The following is a 10,785-nucleotide window of genomic DNA, read 5'->3' on the forward strand; positions in this document are numbered from 1 at the left end:
GCATACAGAACAAGTGTCTTACACAGGAGAATATTCTGTTGAAGGATCGTATCGCCAAACTCAAGGGCATTATCCACAAGCTGGAGGGGCTTTTACACTCGATGTGCGATTATCCACCGTCATCATCACCACCTCCATCACCTCCGAGGACATAATCACTTGGGTATGGGCACTCCCCTTGGCAACTGCCAAGCTTGGGGGAGGTGCCCCGGTATCATATCACCATCACACTCTTATCTTTACCGTTTTATTTAGCTCGATCCTTTTAGTAGTATCTTGATCTAGTAGATTGAAGTTTTGATATCAAGTAGTTTTGAGTTTTTCTTAGTGATCTCTTTTTGTAATCGAGTCCGTGAGCTATCTATAATAAAGATTAGTATTGAGTCAAGGGCTTTGATTTGTTGCTATGATCTTGAGAAAAATAGAAAGTATAAAAAGAATAAAAGAGTTCATATTGATCTTATGGATAGTGATAACTTCACATATAGAAAGTATGAGGCATAAAAATTGTTGAGAGTTGATAAACTTAGCCTTGGTCATCGTTGCAATTAATAGGAAGTGATAAGGAAAGAGGGGTTCACATATAAATATATTATCTTGGACATCTTTTATGATTGTGAGCACTCATTAAGTATGACATGCTAAAAGAGTTGACGATGGACAAGGAAGACAACGTAATGGTTTATGTTTTCTCACATCTCAGTTAAAGTATGTTGTCATTGACCTTCCAAACATGTTGAGCTTGCCTTTCCCCCTCATGCTAGCCAAATTCCTAGCACCAAGTAGAGATACTACTTGTGCTTCCAAATACCCTTAAACCCAGTTTTGCCATGAGAGTCCACCATATCTACCTATGGATTGAGTAAGATCCTTCAAGTAAGTTGTCACTGGTGCAAGCAATAAAAATTGCTCCCTAAATATGCATGACTTATTAGTGCGGAGAAAATAGGCTTTATACGATCTTGTTATGGAAGCAATAAAAGCGACGGACTGCATAATAAAGGTCCATACACAAGTGACATATAAAGTGATGTTCTTTCGTACTAAGATTTTGTGTATCCAACCCTAAAAGCGCATGACAACCTCTGCTTCCCTCTGCGAAGGGCCTATCTTTTACTTCATGTTCTTACTTTATGCTTTTATTTTGTGCTTGAGTCAAGGTGATCTTCACCTTTCCCTTCTTCATTTTATCCTTTGGCAAGCTCCTTTTGTTTGGAAGGTTGTGATATATATATCCAATTGGATGTTCGTTAGCATGGGCTATTATTGTTGACATCACCTAAAGGTGAATACGTCGGGAGGCAACATAATAAGCCCCTATCTTTTTCAGTATCCGTCTGAAACTCCATAACCACAAGTATTACATGAGTGTTAGCAATTGTAGAAGACTATATGATAGTTGAGTATGTGGACTTGCTGAAAAGCTCTATTGTTGACTCTTTCTGATGTTATGATAAATTGTGATTGCTTCAATGACTGAGATTATAGTTTGTTAGTTCTTAATGAAGTTTGTGAACCATACTCGATATTGTGAATTGATTGTTACTTGAGCATAAGAAATTATATAATGGAATCTATATATGTTGTTGTTATAAGAATGATCACGATGCCCTCATGTACGTATTTTATTTTTATCGACACCTCTATCTCTAAATATGTGGACATATTTCTCGATTTCGGCTTCCGCTTGAGGACAAGCGAGGTCTAAGCTTGGGGGAGTTGATATGTCCATTTTGCATCATGCTTTTATGTCAATATTTATTGCATTAAGGGTTGTTATTACACGTTATATCTCATTTCTTATGGCTATTCTCTCTTATTTTACAAGGTTTACCATGAAGAGGGGGAATGCCGGCAGCTGGAATTCTGGCTGGAAAAGGAGCAAACGTTGGAAACCTATTCTGCACAACTCCAAAAGTCCTGAAACTCCACGAAACAACCTTTCGAAATTAATAAGAATTTATGAGCGAAAGAAATACACCAGAGGGACCACACCCTGTCCAGGAGACAGGGGGCGCCCCCCATAGAGCGCGCCCTATCTCCTGGGCCCCCTGGTGGGCCTCCGGTGTCCATCTTCTGCTATGTCATCACTTTTACCCTGGAAAAAAACATGGGCAAGCTTACGGGACGAAACTCCGCCGCCACGAGGCGGAACCTTGGTGGAACCAATCTAGGGCTTTGGCTGAGCTGTTCTGCCGGGGACACTTTCCTCCGGGAGGGGGAAATCATCACCAACGTCATCACCAACGATCCTCTCATCGGGAGAGGGTCAATCTCCATCAACATCTTCATCAGCACCATCTCCTCTCAAAACCCTAGTTCATCTCTTGTATCCAATCTTGTATCAAAACCACAAATTGGTACCTATGGGTTGCTAGTAGTGTTGATTATTCCTTGTAGTTGATGCTAATTGGTTTACTTGGTGGACGATCATATGTTCAGATCCTTAATGAATATTATTACACCTATGATTATGAACATGAATATGCTTTGTGAGTAGTTACGTTTGTTCCTGAGGACATGGGTGAAGTCTTGCTATTAGTAGTCTTCTCCTCTAGTGCTGTCATGTGAACGTCGACTACATGACACTTCACCCTTATTTGTGCCTAGAGGAAGGCATGGGGAAGTAATAAGTAGATGATGGGTTGCTAGAGTGACAGAAGCTTAAACCCTAGTTTATGCGTTGCTTCGTTAGGGGCTGATTTGGATCCATATGTTTCATGCTATGGTTAGGTTTACCTTAATACTTTTGTTGTAGTTGCAGATGCTTGCAATAGGGGTTAATCATAAGTGGGATGCTTGTCCAAGTAAGGGCAGTACCCAAGTACTGGTCCACCCACATATCATATTATCAAAGTATCAAACGCGAATCATATGAACGTGATGAAAACTAGCTTGACGATAATTCCCATGTGTCCTCGGGAGCTCCTTTCTCATTATTAGAAATTGTCCAGGCTTATCCTTTGCTACATAAAGGGTTGGGCCACCTTGCTGCACTTTACTTATTTTATTTGCTTATTACTCGTTACTATTTATCTAATCACAAAATTATCTATTACCTACAATTTCAGTGCTTGCAGAGAAAACTTTACTGAAAACCGCTTATCATTTCCTTGCTCCTCGTTGCGTCCGACACTCTTTACTTATCGAAAGAACTACGATTGATCCCCTACACTTGTGGGTCATCACCGCCCAGCACACAGGGCAGCACCACCGCTGCCCTGACCCCACGCACCTCCCCGCCACCCTGGTGGACCAGAGCAGGCACGCCTCTGCCGGACCGCCGCCACAGCACGACGGCCCGCCTCACCACCAGATCCGGGCGCAAGGGCCCCGAATCCACCGGACAACCTCCGTGAGGGAGGTGCACGTCGACACCACCACGTCCTGGTGCCACTGCCCCAGCATTCCATCGTTGCGAGCAAGGCGCAGCCGCCGCAGGGAAGCCAGATCTGGGCGGATCCGATCCCCAAAAGCGAGCAGCAGCCGGCGCCGCATCTGCCACCAGCGCCTATAGGCCGGCAAAGCCGCTGCCTGCCGGAGCCCCAGACTCGCCGCCATCCGCCGTCCTCCGCCACCGCTGCGCCACCCGCCGCCCTCCGCCGCGCCGCCCAGAGATCCCCGCTCGTGAGGCGCCGCCCGTCGTGGAAGAAACTAGCCCCGCCGCCGCCTGCTCCACGCGAGCTTTGCCCCCGGGAGGCGCCGGCGACGGCGAGGGAGTGGATGGGGTGGGGCGGCCGGAGGCCTTGGCTGCTTGGTCGCCGCCCGTGTCGCCCCTGGGGAGGGAGCGACGCGAGGGCCGTCCGAAGCCTTCCTGTCTCTGCATTGCCATTAACCATCTTTTGCTTGCATCATTAGACGTGTAGATATATCTGGAGTGTGAGTGTTGGGCGGATGGATCATGTAAAGAAACACGAAAGTTGACTTCATTTTATTTGAAAAGGTTAACTTTCTTTTCTGCCCTTTTTTTTTTTCGTGTTCCATGTTTATTTATCAACTGCAATAGCCAATGACCGTTTGCTGGCCAGGATGGCATTTGCGAACCGTGCGGCTGGCAGTTTTGTGATCTTTCTGTATTGGACATGTCAGTTCGCCTTTCCAACTGTACTACGCCATCTCCTGCAACAACTTTCGTGCTATTCGCCGTGATCAAGTGTGGCACACCCGGATGCGATCCGTGAGTGCTGTGATGTATTGTTTGTGATGCCATGTAGTATATCTTCTTTGAGCGCTACAGCTTGTGATGGGGAAATTTTTGCAACGGTCACAATGACACTTGGCAAACTGTGACTAGAAGCCCACAATTGTTTTGCATAAAACATGATCATACCAAATAAAAGGGCATGCGGACACATCACTTACAATAGCAGGTAGATACCACAACTTATTTAGACGACCAGCAGTAGCAGCAGCCATGACACACGTGTGCATCGATGGATAAGCTAGGTCGAAACCAGTACATACTAGTATGACAGATTTATTTAGGCAGCACGTATATTTAGTAGGTGACGTATCCAATTGCACCCCTCAACCTCAGTCGCACGCATTCCTGCACTAGTGAGGGTCACCAGCGAGGCCGCGAGGTGCAGGAAAAACACAAGCGTTGTCTAAGAGGCGAGCCACGCCGCAGGCAGTGAGCACGGCATCGACTTTGTTGGCGATGTTTACGCCAAAACGGGCATATGCCCGGCTCAAGGTGATGCTCAGACAGTCGGCGGCGTTCGGCGTCCTACGTATCTGCCGACAGCATCGGTCTTTGTTGGCCAGGCCCATCATCCTTCCCAGCTGGAGGTCGAACAGACGTCGAGCTTGACTACGTCGTTCAACGAGCAATGATCGCCTCCACAGGCGGATGGTGCTGGTGCCGTTGCCGGTGGAGGCGGCAGGCCCTGGCCACTTGCTCGGACAGAAGCCACGGCCAGGAGGATCGTGGCGAGGAGAAGGACGCGGGAGGACACCATGGTTTCGGGGTTGGTGGTGGCAATTGTCGCAGATGCTGCTTGAGTGGATGAGTTGGGCCGATGTTGTTGCCTATGCATACTGGGAATGTATCAATTTATAGGACGCACAAGAAGTTGTTTTGAGGAGACGATTAGTGCTCACCTGCATATATATTACTAGTGTCATGACTCGCACCGACGAGAGACTATATTTCAGGCAACTTACGAAACATGGGCGCTATCTAAATTTCTTAACGTCTTAATTAGTAGTACAATGTACAACAGTACAATCAGTACAATCAAGAAATAACACTTTGGCACTGTATGTACAATGCAAGTACATGCGTAGAATTTCCACATTCCAACTCATTTTCTATTATAGAGCACACACATATATTCTCTTTTGCAGGCGGCCTTTTAATATACACAAAAAGGTATGAATAGGTAAGTGAACATACCTAAACCCTTAAAATGGAAGTAAGACAGACTACCCGTTAGCCGACACCAACACTCAGACTAGATCACACTGCTTGATATCTCCTCATATGGCATTAGGGCCTGCTTCAAGTAAGTTAGACGTGCACATAGCATCGATGATTCCTTTAGTTTCACATATGTTAGACGAAGCCTCCCCGCTTTGTAAATAAAGGCACAACCGTTACAGATGAATCATACAACGCACACCAACCCTGCTGGGGATACCAGCTATATAATAGAAGCACAAATAGCTAAGCACAGAACCCAAAAGCAGGGACTAAGCTAAGCCAAGCTAAGCACTAAACTAAGAAAGCTAGCTAGTTCCTGGCAATAACCCCAAGTCTTCACGGAGCGCCTCGACACACCTCACCATGTAGGCTACCACTCCCTGGCACACTTCAAGCGACGGGCCAGGAGAAGTAAGAAACCATCATCTTGACGGAGGAAGGGTACGCCTCCAAGGAGGAGAGCAGTGTCTGCGGACGTCGTCGACGTCGACTTGACAAGGTCAAGCACGTCACTTGTCGGCACCCCACCAACCAACCCAAGAGAGCATCACTGGCAACCGACAACTACACCCGATGCAGCTTGACTAAAGAATACCTTCGGCAGCCTACCCGCATGGCATCGATCCCAACAACCCCATGGTCCTAGGATGACCCCACACACTGAGCAGACTGCCATCTGAAAGAGTCCAAGGTCACAACGAGGTACATCGCCGGTGAAAAGAAGCCCGTTGAGGAACCTAGGTATAGAGACAACACATGAACACAACCGAGGAAGACGTCGTGGGCAGGAGGACGCTGCAACAGGGAGGAAGTCGGATTGCGTAAGGAGGATGGCCCGTAAACAACGCCCCCAAGGAGGAAATTAACATCCATAGAGGAAGAACTCCACCGCCCGAGAAGATCGCCGGTCCCTTTGAAGTCACCCGGCCCGGACCCTAGACCGGCGACGGAAGCATGAACGGACAAGCAGATGGTGGCTACCCTGACCCCTGTCCATAGCCGCCCGTCCAGCACCCAACCCCACGCTGCCGAGAACCGGGCAGCCGGACCTCACTTAGCAAGCCCCTGGCACAGGTCGGTCGAGGCGGCCATCGACGCCCAGGTCATGCCCACCTTAGGAGGTAGGTGGTGGCTACAACCTCGCTGCGGCCCCCCACCTGGTCGGCTCACCCTGCTAGATCCCAATTTGGGCCGAAGCAGACTCACCATGACGAGTCACACGTGTGAGGAGGGGCAAGTCATGTGATGGGACGAATGCAAAACTGGTTCTTAGAACACTTGGGCATTTTATCAAACACGTGAGAAACACTTGACTGCTGCAATTATTGGATGGAAGAGGGGTGAGAGAGAAGAGACTGTTGGAAATATGCCCTAGAGGCAATAATAAAATGGTTATTATTATATTTCCTTGTTCATGATAATTGTCTGTTGTTCATGCTATAATTGTATTAACCGGAAACCATAATACATGTGTGAATACATAGACCACAACATGTCCCTAGTGAGCCTCTAGTTGACTAGCTCGTTGATCAACAGATGGTCATGGTTTCCTGACTATGGACATTGGATGTCATTGATAACGGGATCACATCATTAGGAGAATGATGTGATGGACAAGACCCAATCCTAAGCATAGCACAAGATTGTGTAGTTCGTTTGCTAAAGTGTTTTCAATGTCAAGTATCATTTCCTTAGACCATGAGATTGTGCAACTCCCGGATACTTTAGGTATGCTTTGGGTGTACCAAACGTCACAAAGTATCATTTCCTTAGACCATGAGATTGTGCAACTCCCGGATACTTTAGGTATGCTTTGGGTGTACCAAACGTCACAACGTAACTGGGTGGCTATAAAGGTGCACTACAGGTATCTCTGAAAGTATCAGTTGGGTTGGCATGAATCAAGACTGGGATTTGTCACTCCGTATGACGGAGAGGTATCTCTAGGCCCACTCGGTAATGCATCATCATAATGAGCTCAATATGACTAAGTAGTTAGTCACGGGATCATGCATTACGGAACGAGTAAAGTGACTTGCCGGTAACGAGATTGAACGAGGTATTGGGATATCGACGATCGAATCTCGGGCAAGTAACGTACCGACTGACAAAGGGAATTGTATACGGGATTGCTTGAATCCTCTACATCATGGTTCATCCGATGAGATCATCATGGAACATGTGGAAGCCAACATGGATATCCAGATCCCGCTGTTGGTTATTGGCCAGAGAGCTGTCTTGGTCATGTCTGCATGATTCCTGAACCCGTAGGGTCTACACACTTAAGGTTCGATGACACAAGGGTTATATGGAAGATTTGTATGTGATTACCGAATGTTGTTCGGAGTACGGATGAGATCCCAGACGTCACGAGGAGTTCTGGAATGGTCCGGAGGTGAAGATTTATATATGGGAAGTCATCATACGGTCACCGGAAATATTCGGGGGTATACCAGTATTGTATCGGGACCACCGGAGGGGTTCCGGGGGTCCACCGGGAGGGTCCACCTTCCCCGGAGGGCCTTATGGGCTGTAGGTGGAAGGGAACCAGTCCCTAAGTGGGCTGGGCGCCATCCCCCCTAGGGCCCATGCGCCTAAGGTTGGGGGGGGACCCTAAGGGGGGGCGCCCCCTTGCTTGGGGGGCAAGCCCCCTCCCCTTGGCCGCCGCCCCCCTCTAGATCTCATCTAGAGGGGCCGACCCCCTTTCCCCTTCTCCCTATAAATAGAGGGGTGGAGGGAGGGCTGCAGCACCACATCCAAGGCGTAGCCCCTCCCCTCCCCAACACCTCTCCTCCTCTGTGTGAGCTTGGCGAAGCCCTGCCGGAGAATTGCCACTCCATCACCACCACGCCGTCGTGCTGCTGCTGGAGCCATCTTCCTAAACCTCTCCCTCCTCCTTGCTGGATCAAGGTGCAGAAGACGTCACCGGGCTGCACGTGTATTGAACGCGGAGGTGCCGTTGTTCGGCGCTTAGATCAGAATCCGCCGCGATCTGAATCGCTATGAGTATGACTCCTTCATCCACGTTCTTGCAACGCTTCCGTCTAGCGATCTTCAAGGGTATGAAGATACAATCCCCTCTCTCTCGTTGCTAGTTACTCCATAGATTGATCTTGGTGATGCGTAGAATTTTTTTAATTTCTGCAACGATCCCCAACAGTGGCATCATGAGCTAGGTCCATGCGTAGTTTCTATGCACGAGTAGAACACAAGTTTGTTGTGGGCGTTGATTTTGTCAATTTACTTGCCACTACTAGTCTTATCTTGTTTCCATGGCATCGTGGGATGAAGCGGACCGGACCAACCTTACACATACGCTTACGTGAGACAGATTCCACCGACTGACATGCACTAGTTGCATAAGGTGGCTAGCGGGTGTCTGTCTCTCCCAGTTTAGTCGGATCGGATTCGACGAAAAGGGTCCTTATGAAGGGTAAATAGCAATTGGCATATCACGATGTGGTTTTTGGCGTAGGTAAGAAACGTTCTTGCTACAAACCTATAGCAGCCATGTAAAAAACTTGCAACAACAATTAGAGGATGTCTAACTTGTTTTTGCAGCATATCATGTGATGTGATATGGCCAAAAAGGATGTGATGAATGAAATATATGTGATGTATGGGATTGATCATGTTATTGTAATAGGAATCATGACTTGCATGTCGATGAGTATGACAACCGGCAGGAGCCATAGGAGTTGCCTTTATTTATTGTATGACCTGCGTGTCATTGAATAACGCCATGTAATTGCTTTACTTTATTGCTAAAGCATTAGCCATAGTAGTAGAAGTAATAGTTGGCGAGACAACTTCATGGAGACACGATGATGGAGATCATGGTGTCATGCCGGTGACGATGATGATCATGGCGCCCCGAAGATGGAGATCAAAAGGAGCAAAATGATATTGGCCATATCATGTCACTATTTGATTGCATGTGATGTTTATCATGTTTTTGCATCTTATTTGCTTAGAATGACGGTAGCATAAATAAGATGATCCCTCATAAAATTTTAAGAAAGTGTTCCCCCTAACTGTGCGTCGTTGCGAAAGTTTGTTGTTTCGAAGCACCACGTGATGATCGGGTGTGATAGATTCTAACATTCGCATACAACGGGTGTAAGCCAGATTTACACATGCAGAACACTTAGGTTAACTTGACGAGCCTAGCATGTACAGACATGGCCTCGGAACACAAAAGACCGAAAGGTCGAACATGAGTCGTATAGAAGATACGATCAACATGAAGATGTTCACCGATGATGACTAGTCCGTCTCACGTGATGATCGAACATGGCCTAGTTGACTCGGATCATGGATCACTTAGATGACTAGAGGGATGTCTACCTAAGTGGGAGATCATTAGATAATTTAATTAGATGAACTTAATTATCATGAACTTAGTCTAAAATCTTTGCAATATGTCTTGTAGATCAAATGGCCCACGCTAATGTTGCCCTCAACTTCAATGCGTTCCTAGAGAAAACCAAGCTGAAAGACGATGGTAGCAACTATATGGACTGGGTCCGGAACTTGAGGATCATCCTCATAGCTGCCAAAAGAGCATATGTCCTAGATGCACCGCTAGGTGAAGCACCCGTTTTCCCAGCAACTCAAGACGTTATGAACGCCTGGCAGTCGCTTAGTGATGATTACTCCCTGGTTCAGTGCGGCATGCTTTACAGTTTAGAACTGGGGCTCCAAAAGCGTTTTGAACAACACGGAGCATATGAGATGTTCCAAGAGCTGAAAATGGTTTTCCAAGCTCATGCCCGAGTCGAGAGATATGAAGTCTCCGACAAGTTCTACAGTTGTAAGATGGAGGAAAATGGTTCTGTCAGCGAGCACATACTCAAAATGTCTGGGTTGCACAACTGCTTGTCTCAGCTGGGAGTTAATCTCCCGGATGACGCGGTCATTGACAGAATCCTTCAGACGCTCCCACCTAGATACAAGAGCTTTGTGATGAATTACAATATGCAGGGGATGGTGAAAACCATTCCTGAGGTATTTTCAATGCTGAAGTCAGCAGAGGTGGAGATCAAAAAGGAACATCAAGTGCTGATGGTCAATAAAACCACTAGTTTCAAGAAAGGCAAGGGTAAAAAGAACTTCAAGAAGGACGGCAAGGGAGTTGCCGCGCCCGGTAAGCCAGCTACCGGGAAGAAGCCAAAGCATGGACCCAGACCTGAGACTGAATGCTTTTATTGCAAGGGAAACGGTCACTGGAAGCGGAACTGCCCAAGTACTTAGCAGACAAGAAGGCCGGCAACACCAAAGGTATATGTGATATACATGTTATTGATGTGTACCTTACTAGTACTCGTAGTAGCTCCTGGGTATTTGATACCGGTGCGGTT

Source organism: Triticum dicoccoides, chromosome 1B (assembly GCF_002162155.2).
Source record: "Triticum dicoccoides isolate Atlit2015 ecotype Zavitan chromosome 1B, WEW_v2.0, whole genome shotgun sequence".
NCBI classification, from domain to species: domain Eukaryota; kingdom Viridiplantae; phylum Streptophyta; class Magnoliopsida; order Poales; family Poaceae; genus Triticum; species Triticum dicoccoides.